Here is a 23,686-nt window from a genome sequence, read left to right as displayed (position 1 = left end):
ATGTCCAAAACTACTAATTTCAGGCAGGACCAGAACATGCGTACGAGATTCACATCCTGCCCACATCTCGCACCTATGCTCCAGCTCAGGGTGAACCTATTCATCCGCACCGCATCTTTTGAGCTCTGTGAACCACTTTGAACTGTATCAGGCTTATCCAGGCAAGGAAATTGAGATCATCCGATACAAGATTTCACTCCAGGCACCCTCTCCCAGATCCTCCTCCCACTTCCCCTTTATTTCTTCCAATGGCACCTTCCCCATTTCCAGTCGTCACCCATAAATATTCGCAATCCTCCCTTCCCCCAACTCATCAACTGATAACCTATCCAGTAGGGTATATCTTGCATCCGAGGAAACAAAGGGAGCTTCCTTTGCGCAAAGTCCCGCACTTGCACATATCTGAATTCACTCCCCCTCCACAGCTGCTATCACCCCCCCCCCCCAACTCCTCCAACCCCACAAACCTCCCTTCCATGAACAAGTCCCTAATCCGCTCAACCCCTCCCTGCTCCAGCTACTATACTTGGCGTCTGTCCTCATTGGTGCAAACTTTTGATTCCCGCATATCAGGGGCAGTACCGACATCCCCCTCCCCAGCTCCAAAGTGACACCTAAGCTCTTTCCAGATCTTGAGGGATCTTTGGGCTCGGTGTGTACCTGACCTGCAAATACGAGAGAGGGACCGTTGTTAAAGCTCTTAAATACCCCCACACACAGGAGGCCTCCTCCATCCGTACCCACTCTGACCCCACTGTCACACTTTTCCACATTTGCTGCACAAAAATAATATAACAAATTTGGAAGCTTCCCCCCCCCCCCCCCCCCCCCCCCCCGGACCCCTCTGCAAGAAAACGCTCCAAATCCTGGGTGTCTTGCCTGCCCACACGAAGGCTGAGATTATCTTTCTACCCTTCGAAAAAATGCTTTGGGGAGGAATATCGGGAAGAGCCTGAAACACTAACTAAAACTTCGGCAGAATGTTCATCTTCCCACCTCTTTAGCTCCCCCCTCAACCCCTCTATGAAGCTGGCCAAGCTCCATATGTGCATTGTACCCCAATCATGAGCCACCTGAATCCCCAAATGCCTAAACCTTGTTTTGGCCAGTTTGAACGGCAGGGCTCCCAAGCATTTCTCCCCTGGGCCTTCACCGGGAATGTCTCACTCTTTAGAACGCCCCACAATCCCCGGGAGTATAGATTTCCCCACCACGAAAAGGTCTATGCGAGACTATACCTTTTTTTTTTATAAATTTAGATTAGCCAATTATTTTTTTCCAATTAAGGGGCAATTTAGCGTGGCCAATCCACCTACTCTGCACATCTTTGGGTTGTGGGGGCGAAACCCACGCAGACACGGGGAGAACGTGCAAACTCCACACGGACAGTGACCCAGAGCCGGGATCGAACCTGGGACCTCAGCGCCGTGAGGCGGTTGTGCTAACCACTAGGCCACCGTGCTGCCCTTTTGCGAGGCTATACCTGATGCACATGGGGAGAAGAAGGAAAACGCCCTCTCTCCCGGATGCCTAAACCTCCACGGATCCCCCCCTACCCCCCATCTAATCCATAAATATCCCCAACCTTTTCACCAGTCCCAACTTTACAAATGACTTGGGCTTGACCTATCCATCCTGGCAAATCATCCCCCATAATCAATTGGTGCAAGTCTAAGTCTAGAATGGCCATCAATGACCTTCTTAATGAATTCCATATTATCCCAATTGGGTGCAGAAATATTAACTAAGACAACAGCCCCCTCCCCAAGATCCCACTCACTATTCCGTATCGCCCTCCCATGTCCCACAGCTCGATAGCAGTCACAAATACTGCCTTCTTACTGAACAAAATCGTGGCTCCTCTCAATTTGGAATCAAATCCCAAGTAGAATGTCTGCCCCACCCATCCCTTCGTTAATCTCGTCTGGTCCTTCACCCTCAAGTGCGTCTCCTGCAGGAAAACCACATCTGCCTTAAGATTTTTCAAATGGGCAAATATCCGGGATTGTTTAACCGGGCCATTCAGCCTCTGCACATTTCACGTCACTATCCTCACCGGGGGCCTCTGAACGCCCCTCTATTAATGTCCACCATCTCAACCTAACGAGGAACTCCGAACTCCGGGCCTATCTCTCGTTCGAGCCCACCCAAAATGGCCGTCTGCTCCACCTACACCCTGCCACAAAGCCACCTGCATCCCAGCTCCCTCCCACTTAAATTCCCCTCCCCGCCACGATCCCCCTACCCATCCCTACACTCCCCTCCCTCCCCCCCCCCCCCCCCACCCCCGAGCCTCCCATTCAATTTAACCTTCCCCTACCTCTCCACTCCTGCTGAACTGCCCCTCCCCCCCTCTTCTCTGGCTACCCACTGCTGGCCCCTCCCCCACATTGCTTCCGTTTACTAGCATCCCTGCTAGCATGACAGCCCCCACGTGGAGATGCACACAAAGCACTCCACCTACGTTGGCCAAACCACCCTTCCCCCCACTTCCTCCCCAACTTTCCTTCGGACAGTCCCTACCCTACACCGACATCCCCTCCCCCCACCCTGCAAGAGCCCTCTCTCTCCCCATCTCCAGCTGGAGAAGAAAAAAACCAGGACTCAAAACTCCCCCCCATTAACCATACCAAAAGAAAATATGTGCAACAATAACATTTTCAAACATTCGCATTAGAAACATATCAAAACCCACCATTAGTCATCCCCCCCACCATACTTCCTGACAGTCATTTGCCTTTTCTGGTGTTGTGAAATCATGTTCCTTGCCCTTAAATGTCACTCACAATTTAGCCGGGTACAACAACCCAAACATGCCTAGTTGTGTCTGTTAAAGCCCACTCTCCACAGGGCCAAGTCGAATCCAATGTCGAACCCAATGTCCTGGTAGATCCGTCCCCGATTCCCGTCCCAACTACAGTCTTGTGTCACCTTTGCCCAACTCAGAATTTGCTCTTTCTCTTTGAACTTGTGCATCCGAACGATCACCGCCCGCGGCTGTTCCCCTCTCTCGGACTTTGCCATAGCGACCGGTGGCCCTGATCCACGTCCGGGGGCTTCTCGAAGACCCCCTCCTCGGCTAGCTTCGCGAACATCCTTGCCATATAATCTGTGGCACTCGTTCTCTCAACCCCCTCCGGCAGCCCGCTGATTCTCCAGTTCTACCTCCTGGATCCATTCTCCTGATCATCCACCCTCATCTTGAACATCTTGCAAGCTTCTCCCAGCAATGCCACCTCTGCCTCCAACTCCATGGTCTGAACACTATGGTCGAACACCATCCTTTTCACCTTGCAGATGGTCACACTACGACTCCAACCGCTGCTCCTCCCACTCCAGAATTCTGCGAAGAGGGACTACTGCTCCCTCAATCACCTTGGACTGGTCGTCCTGCAACTGTTGCCAATGCCTCTTAATTTCCCCCTTGATGATCTCCATCAACTGCTCTGCCAGCAGTGGTGTAGGCGACAATGACACACCCAACTCCACCATATGTTTCTATTGCTGCGCTACAAAGGCCCTCTGCCTCTTCAGTTGCAGCTTTATTCGACTTATGTTGGGTACTGTAACCCGCTGATTTTCCCCTATAGAGGAGAAACCAACACCATCCAATTATTCTGCACTTTTTCCCAACAAAGCGCCCCTGTTACTGGGTGGAAAGGACCAAAACCTAAGCCTCCAAGCGGAAGCCACCTTGTGTGCATCCGATCAGCTCATGGCCGCTTCCAGAAGTCAAATCATACATGTATATATCTCTACTTCTACTGTCAATTCATCTGTGTTGTTACAAATGCTATGTGTATTACATACACAGGCTTTAGTTCTGTCTTTTCACTATTTTTGTAACCTCCAAACTATCTTAAGTGCACTCTTTAAGTTTGTACACTATCTTTCCTGCCATGTTCTTACCATAATTTTCGTTCTTCTTACCTTGCTCTGTTACCATATCTAAAACCCTCTCCACCCGTCCTAGTTATAACAACTTGTCAGAACACTCATCCCACACCATCCCAATGGTACAGCTTTCAATTTCCCCAGTATTGGGAACCTCACACTTCCTCATTTTGAACTCCATTTGCCACAGTTTAGCCCTCTCATTTAGTCTGTTAATGCCTCTTGCTAAGTTTCTACTCCCAATTTTTACATAACTAAGTTGGTGTCACCTCCATACTTGGATATACCACTCTCTATTCCTTTATCCTCTATCCCTGGGGAACACCATTCATTGCATCCCTCCAATCAGAATATATACCCTGTGTCCATACTCTGTATCTCCCACCTCTCAACTAATTACCTTGTTACTCGCAGCAAGACATAAATCTATAACTCCTGAAGATTCCAGTGCAATCCACCAGGTTTAGCAACCCTGGCTGAATTTCCTCCTCTACTGAGGGTTGACCGTTGTTGGCTCTAGATCCATGGTATTATAGGGCGTTGGTTACAGTTCAGCTGGCCTGAGGAAGTCTTTGTAGTCACACATAGGCTAACTGTAAGTCTTTATTGATTCTTAGAACTACTTACAAATATACAGTAAAGGTAAAGGATACAAACTAGGAACTGTCTCCACGCTGGCTTGTACACACACCTCTGTCCAACACTCAACTGATCTGGGGAGCAGGTCATGTGCTTCTTACATCTCTGTGTGGGCAATACTGTACTTAGTCCCATGTCAATCTATCTGTGCCAGACCTTTATACTACACATGGGTACAGGGAGTCCTCCAGTACTGCACCAAGTTAGCGTTTGCTGGTCCTCGCATATATCGACTGGGGCCTTTGGAACAGGAAAGAGAACTGTGGATTCTTTTCTTCCCCCAATGGTAGGCTATATTAGGGGTATCGCGGTATCTAGGTGGGATGTACCTTATATTGTAGTATGAGTGGCAGAACCTGCCTGCTGGTTCCGCCCAGCACGTGGAGCATAAGATTCTGTGTTTCACCCACAGCAGTCATTCTGTACTGGAGTTGCTGGGGTAACTACTTGTTCATTAAAGCCTTCAATTGGACTACAATCTCGCTTCAGTAGTGACTGATCGTGCATCAATTTAATGAACAAAATTGAAGAATGGTTGCTCCCCGCATCAAGCCAGAGTGTCTAGAAATCAACCCCCACGCGGCAAATGCAGCAGCAACTTTTAAACATTGGCTAGCATGTTTCAATGGGTACATCAGAATGGCCCCGACTACACCCAAGGAGGAACAGAAAATGCAAGTCCTCCACTCAAGGGTGAGCCCAGAAATCTACACGCTTATTGAAGATGCGGAGGGTTTCGAGGATGCAATGACTTTGTTAAAAGAGCATTACGTCCGCACTGTGAATCAGGTATACGCTCGGCATCTTTTAGCTACCAGACGGCAGATCCCAGGGGAATCACTTTTTACCGCACATTGTTAGTGTTAGGTAGAAACTGTAACTGTCCACAAGTCGCATCCAATGACCACACCGAACTCTTAATCCGGGATGCTTTTGTTGCGGGCATGCTGTCCCCTAAAATTTGCCAGCAACTGCTGGAAAACGACACGCTAGGGCTTAAAGAGGCACGGAAACTTGCGCACTCCCTAGATGTAGCCTCCCGCAACGCCCAGGCCTATGTTCTCGACTGTGCGGTACCCGCATGGACAGGGTGGACCCCACCCGCGACCGATTCCAAAGCACCCCTAAATTCCCCACAAGCTCGTGCAGTGCAGCAGCCAAGAAACCCTGGGGGAGGGACCGATGTTATATTTTTGCGGGCAAAACAAACACCCCCGGCAACGCTGCCCGGCCCGATCCGCAATCTGCAAGGGCTGTGGGAAGAAGGAGCACCTCATGGCAGTATGCCAGGCCCGGGGTTGGCCGCCGCTGTCTCCACAGGCGAACCGGGCCCGCTGCTGTTCCTCTCCTCACAGGCCATGTGCGATTCATGGGGGAAGCCATCTTGGATGACATCTCAGGACCCCGACTCGGGTGGCCGTGTATCGCCCAATGAGATCTCTCAGCTTCTGCCACAACTTTCCTCAGTGACACTGGACCAGTCTCGGCCCCGAACACTTTCAACCGCTACGACGTCGATACTCATCGTAGGGGCTGGTTTAGCTCACTCGGCTAAATCTCTGGCTTTTAAAGCAGACCAAGCAGGCCAGCAGCACGGTTCAATTCCCGTACCAGCCTCCCCGGACAGGCACCGGAATGTGGCGACTAGGGGCTTTTCACAGTAACTTCACTGAAGCCTACTCGTGACAATAAGCAATTTTCATTTTTCATTTCATCAACGGGCACAAGACATCCTGCTTGATCAACTCTGGGAGCACGGAGAGCTTCATCCATCCCAATACGGTAAGACACTGCTCCCTCGCTGTACACCCGATTAAGCAAACAATCTCCCTGGCCTCTGGGTCCCACTCTGTGGAGATCTGGGGGTACGGCATAGCCAACCTCACGGTCCAGGGTGTGGAGTTCAATAACTTCCGACTCTACGTCCTCCCCCATTCTGCGCTGTCATACTCCTGGGACTGGACTTCCAATGTGACCTGCAAAGTTTAATTCGGCGGCCCGTACCCCACCTCACTGTCTGCGGCCTCGCGACCCTCAAGGTCGACCCGCCTTCCCTGTTTGCAAACTTTACCCCCAATTGCAAACCCGTCGGCACCAGGAGCAGACGGTACAGTGCCCAGGAGTGGACCTTCATTAGGTCGGATGTCCAGCGGTTACTGAAGGAAGGCATTATCGAGGCCAGCAACAGCCCCTGGAGAGCCCAACTGGTGGTTGTAAAGACCGGGGAGAAGCATAGGGATGGTCATAGACTACAGTCAGACCATCAACAGGTATACGCAGCTCAACGCGTACCCTCTCCCCCGCATATCTGAAATGGTCAACCAGTTAGCGCAATACAAGGTTTTCTCCACAATAGACCTTAAATCAGCGACCACCAGCTCCCTATTCGAACCGGACGACCGCAAGTACACTGCATGTGAAGCAGATGGGCGGCTCTACCACTTTCTAAGGGTTCCCTTTGGTGTCACAAATGGGGTCGCAGTCTTCCAACAGGAGATGGACCGAATGGTTGACTGGTATGGTCTGCGGGCCATGTTCCCGTACCTCGACAATGTCACCATCTGCGGCCACGACCAGCAGGACCACGACACCAACCTCCACAAATTCCTCCATACTGCAAAAACCCTTAACTTAACCTATAACAAGGACCATTGCGTGTTTAGCACCGATCGCCTAGCCATCCTCGGCTACGTAGTGCATGATGGAGTCATAGGCCCAGATCCCGAACCCATACACCCCCTCATGGAGTTTCCCCTCCCCTACTGCCCCTAGGCCCTGAAATGTTGCCTGGGCTTCTTTACTTATTACGCCCAGTGGGTCCCCAATTATGCGGACAAGGCCCGTCCACTAATCCAGTCCACAGTTTTTCCCCTATCGGCAGAGGCCCGCCAGGCTTTCAGTCGCATCAAAGCAGACATTGCCAGGGCGATGATGCCGCAATCGATGAGTCCCTCCCCTTCCAGGTCGAGATCGATGCATCAGACGTAGCTCTGGCTGCCACCCTCAATCAGGCGGGCAGACCCGTGGCCTTCTTTTCACACACCCTTCATGCCTCAGAAATCCACCAGTCCTCCGTCGAGAAGTAGGCCCAAGCCATCGTTGAAGCTGTGCGGATTGGAAGCCTTACCTGGCCGGCAGGAGATTCACTCTCCTTACTGACCAACGGTCGGTAGCCTTCATGTTTGACAATGCACGGGCGGCACGGTGGCACAGTGGTTAGCATTGCTGCCTACGGCGCTGAGGACCCGGGTTCGAATCCCGGCCCTGGGTCACTGTCTGTGAGGAGTTTGCACATTCTCCCCGTGTCTGCGTGGGTTTCACCCCCACAACCCAAAGATGTGCAGGTTAGGTGGATTGGCCCTGTTAAATTGCCCCTTAATTGGAAAAAATGAATTGGATATTCTAAATTTATAAAAAAAATAAAAAAATAAAAAAAATAAATGTTTGACAATGCACAGCGGGGCAAAATTAAGAATGATAACATGTTACGGTGGAGGATCGAGCTCTCCACCTATAATTACAAGATCTTGTATCGTCCCGGAAAGCTCAACGAGCCCCCAGACGCCCTCTCCCGTGGCACTTGTGCCAGTGTACAAGTAGACCGACTCTGGACACTCCAAGACAACCTCTGCCACCCGGGGGTCACCCGGTTCTTCCACTTTGTTAAAACCCGCAATGTGCCCTACTCCATCGAGGATGTCAGGGCCGTAATCAGAAACTGCCAAATCTGCGCGGAGTGCAAACCACACTTCTATAGGCCAGAGAAAGCACACCTGGCGAAGGCTTCCCGCCCCTTTGAACGCCTCAGCGTGGATTTCAAAGGGCCCCTTCCCTCCACCGACCGCAACACGTATTTCTTAAACGTGATTGATGAGTACTCCCGGTTCCCATTCGCCATCCCCGTCCCGACATGACGGCTGCCACCGTCATTAAGGCCCTCCACAGCATCTTTACCCTGTTCGGCTTCCCCGTCTACATCCATAGCGATAGAGGGTCCTCCTTCATGAGTGACGAGCTCAGCAAGGGCATTGCCTCCAGCAGGATGACCAGTTACAACCCCCGGGGAAACGGGCAGGTAGAGAGGGAGAACGGGACGGTCTGGAAGGCCGTCCTACTGGCCCTACGGTCCAAGAATCTCCCAGTGTCCCGATGGCAGGAGGTCCTCCCTGATGCACTTCGCTCCATCCGATCACTACTGTGCACTACTACCAACGAAACACCTCATGAACGTCTCCGTGCCTTCCTTCGGAAGTCCTCCTCGGGAACCTCGCTCCCAACATGGCTGGCAGCCCCCGGACCCGTCCTACTCCGCAAACACGTACGGGCCCACAAGTCGGACCCACTGGTCGAGAGTATACATCTCCTCCATGCTAACCTCCAGTACGCCTATGTGGCGTACCCCGACGGCCGACAAGACACGGTCTCCCTCCGGGATCTGGCCCCCGCTGGATCCCCCCTTCCCCCCCCCCCCCCCCCACCAACCCCAACCATTTTTTCACCGGCGCACATCATCACAGCCCCCTTCCCAGGAGGATCTGTCCTCCCACTGGCCCCTTCCGGATATGATGAAGCTGAAGACGACACGCTCCCAGAGCCACGGATGCCCGAGCCGACCCCAGCATCACCGCCGGGACTGCGACGATCGCAGAGGACGACCAGGGCCTCCGACCGGCCGATAGTTTCATTGTGAAATTAACTTGTAAATAATTGTCTGTAAATATGTGTATTGCATGTAAAGGCACCGAAGGGTACCGCTGTAACCTCTACCACTGTAAAAGCAAGGCCACCACCCTCGCCTGACTCTTTTTTAAACCTGGGGTGAATGTGGTAGGCTATATTAGGGGTATTGCGGTACCTAGGTGGGATGTACCTTATACTGTAGTATGAGTGGTAGAACCTGCCTGCTGGTTCCGCCCAGCAGGTGGAGCATAAGAGTCTGTGTTTCACCCACAGCAGTCATTCTGTACTGGAGTTGCTGGGGTAACTACTTGTTCATTAAAGCCTTCAATTGGACTACAATCTCACTTCAGTAGTGATTGATCGTGCATCACCCCCTTCACCCTCTGAAGCCTTGGGACAGTAAGGCTACGTTCTGCTGGCCAAAACCAGTTCACCCAGCACAGGCTGGGGATTATAACCTGTGGCCTTGTGTGTCTTCAGTTGGATACAGGGCAGTGCATTCAGCTATGAAATCAGCCAGGCAACACCATGCTTTAAGAAATTGATATTTCTGCTGATAGTTTCCAACATTAGTGAAATATAGACAGGTCATATAGAGAAAGCAGCTCTGCAAGGGCCTTGATTGTGGCCTGCTTTAGAATTCCTATTCCTGGTCAGGTTTGACTTGTTTCCCGTTTTATCATCAATCAAAATCCATCCTCTTAGTTTGCAAAAGGTGTTATTATGTTGGGCTGGAAGTAAGTACAGCCAGTTAAGATCTGTCTGTGAGGAATGCATTAAAGCCCTCAAACTCCCTTTGTTGCAGAATAGGAGATTGTGATTCTATCACACACAGGTATAGAGCTCAAACATTTTACTGCAAGATCTCAGTCACTGCTTGTAACCTCTAAACAATTTCCTAATCATCTAACTGTGCTGCAGGTCAGACTATGACAAGCCTATTATAAAGCTATTCTGTGCTGAGTTTCTATTGTTTAGAGCTCTGTCTGACACTAACCCCCACCATTCTTCACTACAGTGCTTCTCTCAATAAGTACTTTAAAACTCTCCTCAGAACCTGTTTGACATCACTTTTGCTCCTAGCTCTCCCACTGATGCTAAGAGTCTGTTAATTTTCTCCTCAGTGAAGCTTTGCAGACTCTTTGTTGTGTTAAGCCGTGGCTCAGTAGGTAGCGTTTTTGCCTCTTAGTCATAATATGGATCAAAGTCTCAAACCTGGGACTTGAGCCCAAAATCTAGGCCAGTAAACCTGGTGTGGTATTGAGGGATTGCTGCATGCCATTATTGGGATGATACATTAAACTGAGGCCCAGTCTGCCCTCTTAGGTGGAGATAGGGTATCCCATGGTACTCTTTGAAGAAGCTGTTTCCTGGTTAATATTTATCCCTCAAATCTACATCGCTAAAAAAGATTATCTGATCATTTGTCTTATTGCTGTCTGTTGGAGTTTGCTGTGCAAAATTTGGCTGCTATGTTCCCTACATTCCAACAGTGACTGCACTTCAAAAATATTTAATTGACTGCAAAGTACGTTTGGATGCCCTGAGCGTGTGAAAGGCAGAAGTATCTCTTTCTTCCTTTCTTCGTTAAAGGTGCTTTATAAATACTTGTTAGTATTTGTCTGACATCTGTCACATGGTGAGGAAGAATTGGGTTTCAGGGCCTTACCTATGGATGTGCAGTAATTTCATCACCACCTTTTATCACGTTTCTTTTTACCAGTTTTGTTCACTCCCTCAAATGGCCATTTTTGACATGCGAGCAAAGCCAGTGAGTGGCCAGGAAAGGAAGTAGATAAAAAGTACTATGATTTGGGATTTTTAGACAAGATATTCTGCTTAGATTTAGTGTCATTAGTTACTCCCATAAGTGATCCTCAAATCTCCGAGGCACTAATTGCACCTTTATCGCCCAAAATGGAGCATGGACCAGAGGGGCTTGTCAGTGCACTCCAACTTTGTAATGTCACATTTCACCAGGTGAACATCACAACTAAGCCCTGCCTTGACTTCATGTGTTGCCGACAATGCACACTTTCCAGTGGGGTCGCTGCACTGACTTGTTTTCGAGCCCAGATGCACTCAGGCCAGACTGCCTTTTGTGATTGGCTAACTCAGCACAGATCTGCACAACCCTAATTTCAAACTGGGCAGCTTCTTGATCAAACAAGGCACTGAGTAAACAATGGGATCTTCCTGCAATTATGACAAAGCCAAAGCACTCATGTCTGTGTCCCAACAGATGTAATGCTTACAACATGATCTTATTGCCATGAGCCGTATGGTGGCATTGCAGTGGTGGATTTGGGGTGAGTTGATCTTGGGCTTCAGTCTGCTAGAAAACACCCCTAAATAGGATGGTCACCTCTGATTGGATACATTCTGAGAGGTTTCATCACATGACCTACAAACACACTGCCCTCAGCCAACCTGCCATTGTTTACATGACAAGTCTATCCTTGTGGTGGCTCACCTTCCCACACCAATTGTAAAGCAAACAGAATCTTTGTTACCCAATCTTTGCTGTCAGTTAAACATCATTTTTCCTCTCCCAATTACTCTATTTCTGTGATGTTGGTTGAGAGTTAAACATTGTTCAGGACACTGGATAAAATCCCGATCTTAAAAATAGTACCATGGGATTATTATAAATACCTGAGGATTGGCTTAATGTCTGATCCAAAATACAGCACTCTGGGGTGGCACACTGGCACAGTGGTTAGCACTGCTGCCTACGACGTTGAGGTCCCAGGTTCGACCCCGGCCCCAGGTCACTGTCTGTGTGGAGTTTGCACATTCTCCCCGTGTCTGCGTGGGTTTCACCCCCACAACCCAAAGATGTGCAGGGTAGGTGGATTGGCCATGCTAAATTGCCCCTTAATTGGAAAAAATGAATGGCGTACACTAAATTTATTTAAAAAAAATAAAAGACAGCACTCTGTCAGCTTTCCTTTGGTACTGCACTGGGAATGCCAGCCTAGAAACACATGCTACTTTCTGGGGTGGGACTTGAACTCATAACCTTCTGATTGATTTGTGCTACCCACCGAGTCAAGGCTGACGCTAATGGGTGACAAATAAAATGAATCATTTGTATCCATGAAAACTGTTGGTTTGTTTAAAACACAATTGGCTCCGAACAGGCGGCAGAATGTGGCGACTAGGGGCTTTTTGCATTAACTTCATTGAAGCCCACTTGTGACAAGCGATTATTATTATTATTATTATTATTTGCAGGAAAGAAATCCTGCTATACAACTGAATGTAGCCGATACACAACCTGCTTTCCTGTGATGTTGACTTTTTGGGGACTCTACGCAAGGTTCATTTTGGAGACCCTATATTTAACTAAAAATATGTAAATAAAACCAGTGGAATGTGGTGTCAAGTTTGCACATTTACAATCCTAACAAGGCCTGTTTGCAACAGGTGATGTAACAATAGCTGCCACATGATCAGTGGTTAGCTATAACAATTGTGGAGGTGTCTTTTACAGGGTCTGCACAGGGCCCTAACACAGGAACTGGAGAAGGTTATTCAGTCCCTGGAGCCTGTTCCGCCATTCAATTAGAACACAGCTGACCTGTACTTTAATCCCATTTACCTGCCTTTGTTCCCTATTCCTCAATGCCCTTTACTCAACAAAAATCCACCAAACTCTCAAAAGCTCTCAGCTCTCCTTCGCCACTATACTTTTTGGGGGGCTCGAGTTTCAGATTTCCATTACGAGTTGTGTGAAATCCTGCTTCCTGACCTCATCCTTGAACAACCTGACTTTCATCTGAAGATTATTTCCCCTTTTTATGAATTCTCCCCACCAGTGAAATCGTCACTTAACTAATTTAGTAATTTTATCATTTTAAACACCTCAATTAGCTCACCCCTCAACCTGACAAACTCAAGGGGATACAAATAATCTTTATGCAAGCTGTCCTGACTATTCAACTCTTTAACCCCGATTTGCTTGGGGCAATTGCACAGGGCGCACAGTACTAAACACCCTGCAAACCGTCATTTCATCATTGACTTTTAATGTCCCTGGGGCAATAAATCCTGTTAATTACATTCAATCCCACGTGCAAATATTGATAAAGTACAGAGGATTCCTTTTTCATAGCCTTGATTCCTATTGCAATCGGTCTGATTGCTATTTGACCGTGCATATTCTTTTGCACTAAATAAATAAAATATTTGTGCCGGAAACTTAAAGCAAGTGTCTATAAGATGTAAATATATCTTGTTGTTACAGGTGAGACACTGACCAAGGTATAAGCAAAACTTAACCTGGCTTTGCTGGTTTCATGTGGCTGACTGAGCTACTGCGCTTTCTGGAGGAAAAAATGCAGCTTCAAAAAATAAATTGCTGCCAGCAGCATCTTCAATGGTTGCCTGGATTTTTCACTGTGCACCGTGAAATCAAGCGAACCATTTTCAACTTGGAATAAAAGGAGGGAAATGTGAAACCGGCGCCAGGATTTTCAAGGAGTGTTTTTTTTTGGTGATAGTGTTGGGTGTCAGATTGGGAGATGTTTGATGATTAGGGTGCGGTGCTGCTTTAATGGGGAGGTGCAGAGTTTGCTCCGGGCATGCGCTCACCGGCTCGGATGGAGTTGAGGGGAAAAGCGACAAGAAATCGGTGCAATTTCACCCGGAGAAACTGACAGCGGCGAGAAACGGGGCTCAGACCGGAGCCGCTCCGCTTCCGCCGGCCCGAGGGATCAGCAGCGATCACCACTCCCTCTCTCCCCATCCCAATCCCAGCTGGCAAACTGGGATCGGCACCCACTTTGGGAAGGATTGCAGATTGGAAGCGATCGGGATCTCACCGAATGACTGGCAGCGGGAGGCAGCCCCACACAGGTAAGATCCCAACCAATTGCCAGCATTACAGAGTGATCCACTCCCTACAGAGTGATCCACTCCTTACACCATGATCCACTCCCAACACAGCGATCCACTCCTAACACAATGATCCGCTCCCAACAGTGATCCACTCCTCACACCATGATCCACTCCCAACACAGTGATCCACTCCTTACACCATGATCCACTCCCTACAGAGTGATCCACTCCCAACACAGTGATCCACTCCTTACACCATGATCCACTCCCAACACAGTGATCCACTCCTTACACCATGATCCACTCCCAACACAGCGATCCACTCCTTACACAATGATCCACTCCCAACACAATGATCCACTCCCAACACAGCGATCCACTCCTTACACAATGATCCACTCCCAACACAGTGATCCACTCCTCACACCATGATCCACTCCCAACACAGTGATCCACTCCTTACACCATGATCCACTCCCAACACAGTGATCCACTCCTTACAACATGATCCACTCCCAACACAGTGATCCACTCCTTACACAATGATCCGCTCCCAACACAGTGATCCACTCCCAACACAGTGATCCAGTCCTTACACAATGATCCGCTCCCAACACAGTGATCCACTCCGAACACAGTGATCCACTCCTTACACAATGATCCGCTCCCAACACAGTGATCCACCCTCTACAGAGTGATCCACTCCTTACACCAGGATCCACTCCCAACACAGTGATCCACTCCTTACACAATGATCCGCTCCCAACACAATGATCCACTCCCAACACAGTGATCCACTCCTTACACAATGATCCGCTCCCAACACAGTGATCCACTCCCAACACAGTGATCCGCTCCCAACACAATGATCCACTCCCAACACAGTGATCCACTCCTTACATAATGATCCGCTCCCAACACAATGATCCACTCTCTACAGAGTGATCCACTCCTTACACAATAATCCACTCCCAACACAGTGATCCACTCCCTGCAAAATGATCCACTCACTACAGAGTGATCCACTCCCAACACAATGATCCGCTCCCAACACAGTGATCCACTCCCTGCAGAGTGATCCACTCACCACATAGTGATCCACTCCCAACACAATGATCCACTCCCTAAAGTGACCCACTACAAACACAAAGATCCACTCCTTACAGAGTGATCCACTCCCTATGGAGTGATCTACCCTCAACCCAGTTACCAACTTCCTACATAGCAATCCACTCCAAACACAGTAACTCATTCCATACAGAGTGATCCACTCCTTACACCATGACCCGCTCCCAACACAGCGATCCACTCCCTGCAGAGTGATCCACTCCCAACACAGTGACCCACTCCCTACATAGTGATCCACTCCCAACACAGTGACCCACTCCCGACACAGTGACCCACACCCTACAGAGTGATCCACTCCCAACACAGTGACCAACTCCCAACGGAGTGATCCACTCCCAACACAGTGACCCACACCCTACAGAGTGATCCACTCCAAACACAGTAACCCACTCCATACAGAGTGATCCACTCCCAACACAATGATCCACTCTCTACAGAGTGGTCCACTCCCAACACAGTGATCTACTCTCAACACAGTGACACACTCCCTACAGAGTAACCCACTCCCAACACAGTGACACACTCCCTACAGAGTAACCCACTCCCAACACAGTGACCTACTCTCAACACAACGATCCACTCCCAGCACAGTGATCCACTCCATACAGTGATCCACTCCCAACACAATGAGCTATCCCCTACAGAGTGATCTACTCCCATCACAATGATCCTCTCACTACACAGTGATCCCATCCCTACAGAGTGATCCACTCCCTACACAATGATCCACTCCCTACACAGCGATCCACTCCCTACATTGCGGTCCACTCCCAACACAGTGATCCACTCCCTACATAGTGATCCACTCCCAACACAGTGACCCACTCCCGACAGAGTGATCCACTCCCAACACAGTGACCCACACCCTACAGAGTGATCCACTCCCAACACAGTGACCAACTCCCAACAGAGTGATCCACTCCCAACACAATGACACACACCCTACAGAGTGATCCACTCCAAACACAGTAACCCACTCCATACAGAGTGATCCACTCCCAACACAATGATCTACTCTCTACAGAGTGGTCCACTCCCAACACAATGATCTACTCTCAACACAGTGACACACTCCCTACAGAGTAACCCACTCCCAACACAGTGACCTACTCTCAACACAATGATCCACTCCAAACACAGTGATCCACTCCATACAGTGATCCACTCCCAACACAATTAGCTATCCCCTACAGAGTGATCTACTCCCATAACAGTGATCCTCTCACTACACAGTGATCACATCCCTACAGAGTGATCCACTCCCTACACAACGATCCACTCCCTACACAGTGATCCACTCCCTACATCGCGGTCCACTCCCAACACAATGATCCACTCCTAACGCAGTGGTCCACTCCCAACACAATGATCTACTCTCAACACAGTGACCCACTCCCGACAGAGTGATCTACTCTCAACACAGTAATCCACTCCCAACACAATGATCCACTCCCAGCACAGTGATCCACTCCCTACACCACATCCCCATCCCAACACAATGATCCCCTCCCAACACAGTGATCCACTCCCTACACTGCAACCCACCCCCAATGCAGCGACCCACTCCCTAAATCGTGATCCACTATATACACCGTGATCCACTCACAATGCATGATCCACTCCCTACAGAGTGATCCACTCCTAACAACATGATCCACTCCCTACACCATGATCCGCTCCCAACACAGTGATCCACTCTCTACATCGCAATCCACTCCCAACACAGTGATCCACTCCCTACATCGAGATCCATTTCCAAGGAAATGATCCACTCACAACACCACAATCCACTCCCGACACAGTGATCCACCCCGACACAGAGTGATCCACTCTCAACACAGTGATCCACTCTCAATGCAGTGATGCACTTCCTACAGAGTGTGCCACTCTCAACACAGTGATCCACTCCCTACAGTGATTATCTCCCAACATTGTGATCCACACCCAACACAGTGATCCACTCCATACACAGTGATCTACTCCCAACAACGTGATCCTCTCCCAGCATCACAACCCACTCTCAGTATTGTGATCCACTCCCAACACAGTGACCAACTCACTGCATGGCGATCCACTCCTGACATAGTGATCCACTCCTTACACAGTGATCCACTCCCAACTTAGTGATCCCCCCAACATCACAATCCATCCCTACACATTGATCCACTCCCATCATTGTTATCCACTCCCTACACAGTGATCTAGTCCCAACATCACTATCCGCTTCCTGCACAGTGACCCCCTCTCTACAGCATGATACACCCCTACACAGTGATCCAGTCCCAACATCACAATCCACTCCTTGCACAGTGATCCACTTTCTACATCATGATCCACTCCCTACACAGTGATCCACTCCCAGCATCACGATCCACTCCCTGCACAGTGATCCACTTTCTACATCATGATCCACTCCCTACACAGTGATCCACTCCCAGCATCACAATCCACTCCCTGCACAGTGATCCACTTTCTACATCATGATCCACTCCCTACACAGTGATCCACTCCCAGCATCACGATCCACTCCCTGCACAGTGATCCACTTTCTACATCACGATCCACTCCCTACACAGTGACCACTCCCAACATCGCGATCCAAATACACAGTGATCCACTAATGGCATAGTGATCCACTCCCAACATCGCTATCCACCAACACAACAATCCACTCCCAACATCATGAACCACTCACCAAAATGTGATCCACTACCACCATTGCGATCCACTTCCAATATCACGATCCACTCCCAATATGGTGATCCACACCCAACATAGTGATCCACTCCCAACATCGCAATCCACCGACACAATGAACCACTCCCTACATAGTATCCACCCATCACAATCCACTCCCTACTCAAATGATCTAATCCCTACATCGCGATCCACCCACTGCACAGTGATGAACTCCCAACACTATGATCCACTCCCTGCACAGTGATCCACTTGCGACACAATGATCCACCCACAAAGTGATCCACTCCCACCTGATAGTCATCCACCCCCTGCACAGTGATCCACTCCCAACATTGCAGCATACTCTTTTTTTTTTTTTTTTTTATAAATTTAGAGTACCCAATTATTTTTTCCAATTAAGGGGCAATTTAGTGTGGCCAATTCACCTAACCTGCACATCTTTTGGGTTGTGGGGGCGAAACCCACGCAGACACGGGGAGAATGTGCAAACTCCACACGAACAGTGACCCAGGGCCGGGATTCGAACCCGGGTCCTCAGCGCCGTAGGCAGCAATGCTAACCACTGTGCCACCGTGCTGCCCTCATTGCAGCATACTCAACAGTGATCCAGCCCCTACACAATTATCCATTCCCGACATTTCGATCCACACTGACACATTGATCCACCCCGACACCATGATCAGCTCCGTATACAGTGATCCCAACATCAGGACCCACCCGACACAGTAATCCACTCCCAACATTGGGAGCCACCCAACATAGTCATCCACTCCCAACATCGTGATCCACAAACACAGTGCTCCAGTCCTGACATAGTGATCCACTCCCGACATCGGGACCCACCCTGACACAGTGATCCACTCGTTACACAGTGATCGCCACCTACTATGCAATCCATTCTATACATAGTGATCAATTCCAAACATTGCAACAGGCCAGCGAGTGATCCACTCCCGGCTTGACAGTCCCCAGACACAGTGATCCACTCCCAGATTGACAGTCCACCGACACAGTGATCAACTCTCAGCTTGACAATCCACCGACACAGTGATCTACTCCCAGCATGATAATCCACTGACACAGTGATCCACTATCAGCTTGACAATCCACTGACACAGTGATCCACTGCCAGCTTCTGTGACACACTCGCTGCACTGATCCACCTACACTTGGACACACTCACTGCACTGATCCACCTGCACTGTGACACACTCGCTGCACTGATCCACCTACACTGTGACACACTCACTGCACTGATCCACCTACACTGTGACACACTCACTGCACTGATCCACCTGCACTGTGACACACTCGCTGCACTGATCCACCTACACTGTGACACACTCACTGCACTGATCCACCTACACTGTGACACACTCACTGCACTGATCCACCTGCACTGTGACACACTCGCTGCACTGATCCACCGACAATGTGACACACTCACTGCACTGATCCACATGCACTGTGACACACTTGCTGCACTGATCCACCAACAATGTGACACGCTCGGTGCACTGATCCACCTTCACTGTGAAACACTCCCTGCACTGATCCACTTACACTGTGACACACTCACTGCACTGATCCACCTGCACTGTGATACACTCACTGCATTGACCCACCTGCACTGTGACACACTCACTGCACTGATCCATCTGCACTGCGACACACTCCCTGCACTGATCCACCTGCACTGTGACACACTCGCTGCACTGTTCCACCTGCACTGTGACACACTCACTGCACTGATCCATCCGCACTGTGACACACTCACTGCACTGATCCACCTGCACTGTGACACACTCGCTGCACTGATCCATTTAAACTGTGACACACTCGCTGCACTGATCCACCGGCACTGTGACACACTCACTGCACTGATCCATCTGCACTGTGACACACTCACTGCACTGATCCACCGGCACTGTGACACACTCCCTGCACTGATCCACCGACACTGTGACACACTCATTGAACTGATCCACCTACACTGTGACACACTCGCTGCACTGATTCAAAGACACCGTGACACCCTTACTGCACTGATCCACCTACACTGTGACACACTCACTGCACTGATCCACCTGCACTCTGACACACTCACTGCACTGATCCACCTGCACTGTGACACACTCCCTGCTCTGATCAACCGTCACTATGACACACTCACTGCACTGATCCACCTGCAGTGTGACACACTCACTGCACTGATCCACCGACACTGTGACACACTCGCTGCACTGATCCACCTACACTGTGACACACTCCCTGCACTGATCCACCGACACTGTGACACACTCACTGCACTGATCCACCTGCACTGTGACACACTCGCTGCACTGATCCACCTACACTGTGACACACTCACTGCACTGATCCACCTGCACTGTGACACACTCACTGCACTGATCCACCGGCACCGTAACACACCCTGCACTGATCCACCGGCACTGCGACACACTCACTGCACTGATCCACCTGCACTGTGACACACTCACTGCACTGATCCACCTGCACTGTGACACACTCGCTGCACTGATCCACCTGCACTGTGACACACTCCCTGCACTGATCCACCGACACTGTGACACACTCACTGCACTGATCCACCTGCACTGTGACACACTCACTGCACTGATCCACCGGCACCGTAACACACCCTGCACTGATCCACCGACACTGTGACACACTCACTGCACTGATCCACCGGCACTGCGACACACTCACTGCACTGATCCACCTGCACTGTGACACACTCGCTGCACTGATCCACCTGCACTGTGACACACTCACTGCACTGATCCACCTGCACTGTGACACACTCACTGCACTGATCCACCTACACTGTGACACACTCACTGCACTGATCCACCTGCGCTGTGACACACTCACTGTACTGATCCACCTGCAGTGTGACACACTCACTGCACTGATCCACCGACACCGTGACACACTCACTGCACTGATCCACCTGCACTGTGACACACTCGCTGCACTGATCCACCTACACTGTGACACACTCCCTGCACTGATCCACCGACACTGTGACACACTCACTGCACTGATCCACCTACACTGTGACACACTCCCTGCACTGATCCACCGACACTGTGACACACTCACTGCACTGATCCACCTACACTGTGACACACTCGCTGCACTGATCCACCTGCACTCTGACACACTCACTGCACTGATCCACCTGCACTGTGACACACTCCCTGCTCTGATCAACCGTCACTGTGACACACTCACTGCACTGATCCACCTGCAGTGTGACACACTCACTGCACTGATCCACCGACACTGTGACACACTCGCTGCACTGATCCACCTACACTGTGACACACTCCCTGCACTGATCCACCGACACTGTGACACACTCACTGCACTGATCCACCTGCACTGTGACACACTCGCTGCACTGATCCACCTACACTGTGACACACTCACTGCACTGATCCACCTGCACTGTGACACACTCACTGCACTGATCCACCGGCACCGTAACACACCCTGCACTGATCCACCGGCACTGTGACACACTCACTGCACTGATCCACCTGCACTGTGACACACTCACTGCACTGATCCACCTGCACTGTGACACACTCGCTGCACTGATCCACCTGCACTGTGACACACTCCCTGCACTGATCCACCGACACTGTGACACACTCACTGCACTGATCCACCTGCACTGTGACACACTCACTGCACTGATCCACCGGCACCGTAACACACCCTGCACTGATCCACCGACACTGTGACACACTCACTGCACTGATCCACCGGCACAGCGACACACTCACTGCACTGATCCACCTGCACTGTGACACACTCGCTGCACTGATCCACCTGCACTGTGACACACTCACTGCACTGATCCACCTGCACTGTGACACACTCACTGCACTGATCCACCTACACTGTGACACACTCACTGCACTGATCCACCTGCGCTGTGACACACTCACTGTACTGATCCACCTGCAGTGTGACACACTCACTGCACTGATCCACCGACACCGTGACACACTCACTGCACTGATCCACCTGCACTGTGACACACTCGCTGCACTGATCCACCTACACTGTGACACACTCCCTGCACTGATCCACCGACACTGTGACACACTCACTGCACTGATCCACCTACACTGTGACACACTCCCTGCACTGATCCACCGACACTGTGACACACTCACTGCACTGATCCACCTACACTGTGACACACTCGCTGCACTGATGCACCTGCACTGTGACACACTCACTGTACTGATCCAACGACACTGTGACACACTCACTCCACTGATCCACCTGCACTGCGTCACACTCCCTGCACTGTGACACACTCGCTGCACTGATCCACCTGCACTGTGACACACTCGCTGCACTGAGCCACCTGCACTGTGACACACTCCCTGCACTGATCCACCGGCACTGTGACACACTCACTGCAGTGATCCACCGACACTGTGACACACTCACTGCACTGACCCACCTGCACTGTGACACACTCACTGCACAGATCGACCTGCACTGTGACACACTCCCTGCACTGATCCACTGGCACTGTGACACACTCACTGCACAGATCGACCTGCACTGTGACACACTCCCTGCACTGATCCACCGGCACTGTGACACACTCACTGCAGTGATCCACCGACACTGTGACACACTCACTGCAGTGATCCACCTGCACTGTGACACACTCACTGCACAGATAGACCTACACTGTGACACACTCCCTGCACTGATCCACCGACACTGTGACACACTCACTGCACTGATCCACCTACACTGTGACACACTCCCTGCACTGATCCACCGACACTGTGACACACTCACTGCACTGATCCACCTACACTGTGACACACTCGCTGCACTGATCCACCTGCACTGTGACACACTCACTGCACTGATCCACCTGCACTGTGACACACTCCCTGCTCTGATCAACCGTCACTGTGACACACTCACTGCACTGATCCACCTGCAGTGTGACACACTCACTGCACTGATCCACCGACACTGTGACACACTCGCTGCACTGATCCACCTACACTGTGACACACTCCCTGCACTGATCCACCGACACTGTGACACACTCACTGCACTGATCCACCTGCACTGTGACACACTCGCTGCACTGATCCACCTACACTGTGACACACTCACTGCACTGATCCACCTGCACTGTGACACACTCACTGCACTGATCCACCGGCACCGTAACACACCCTGCACTGATCCACCGGCACTGCGACACACTCACTGCACTGATCCACCTGCACTGTGACACACTCACTGCACTGATCCACCTGCACTGTGACACACTCGCTGCACTGATCCACCTGCACTGTGACACACTCCCTGCACTGATCCACCGACACTGTGACACACTCACTGCACTGATCCACCTGCACTGTGACACACTCACTGCACTGATCCACCGGCACCGTAACACACCCTGCACTGATCCACCGACACTGTGACACACTCACTGCACTGATCCACCGGCACTGCGACACACTCACTGCACTGATCCACCTGCACTGTGACACACTCGCTGCACTGATCCACCTGCACTGTGACACACTCACTGCACTGATCCACCTGCACTGTGACACACTCACTGCACTGATCCACCTGCACTGTGACACACTCACTGCACTGATCCACCTGCACTGTGACACACTCCCTGCACTGATCCACCTGCACTGTGACACACTCACTGCACTGATCCACCTGCACTGTGACACACTCACTGCACTGATCCACCTGCACTGTGACA

At 50.6% G+C, this 23,686-nt stretch overlaps 1 protein-coding gene across 1 annotated transcript in view; it reads left to right on the top strand.

Annotated features, from left to right (window-relative positions):
- The first annotated feature begins 13,788 nt into the window (after window positions 1-13,788).
- The window catches only part of glis2b (GLIS family zinc finger 2b), a 205,043-nt gene continuing 195,145 nt past the window's right edge, over window positions 13,789-23,686 (top strand). Inside the window, exon 1 of the mRNA XM_038820096.1 lies at window positions 13,789-14,073. The gene's annotated coding sequence lies outside the window, so the exon portion shown is untranslated. The remainder of the gene's footprint in view (window positions 14,074-23,686) is intronic.

Source organism: Scyliorhinus canicula, chromosome 15 (genome assembly GCF_902713615.1).
Source record: "Scyliorhinus canicula chromosome 15, sScyCan1.1, whole genome shotgun sequence".
NCBI lineage: Eukaryota > Metazoa > Chordata > Chondrichthyes > Carcharhiniformes > Scyliorhinidae > Scyliorhinus > Scyliorhinus canicula.
Note: the sequence above shows the minus strand (reverse complement) of the source record. Positions and strands in the feature narration are given on the sequence as shown.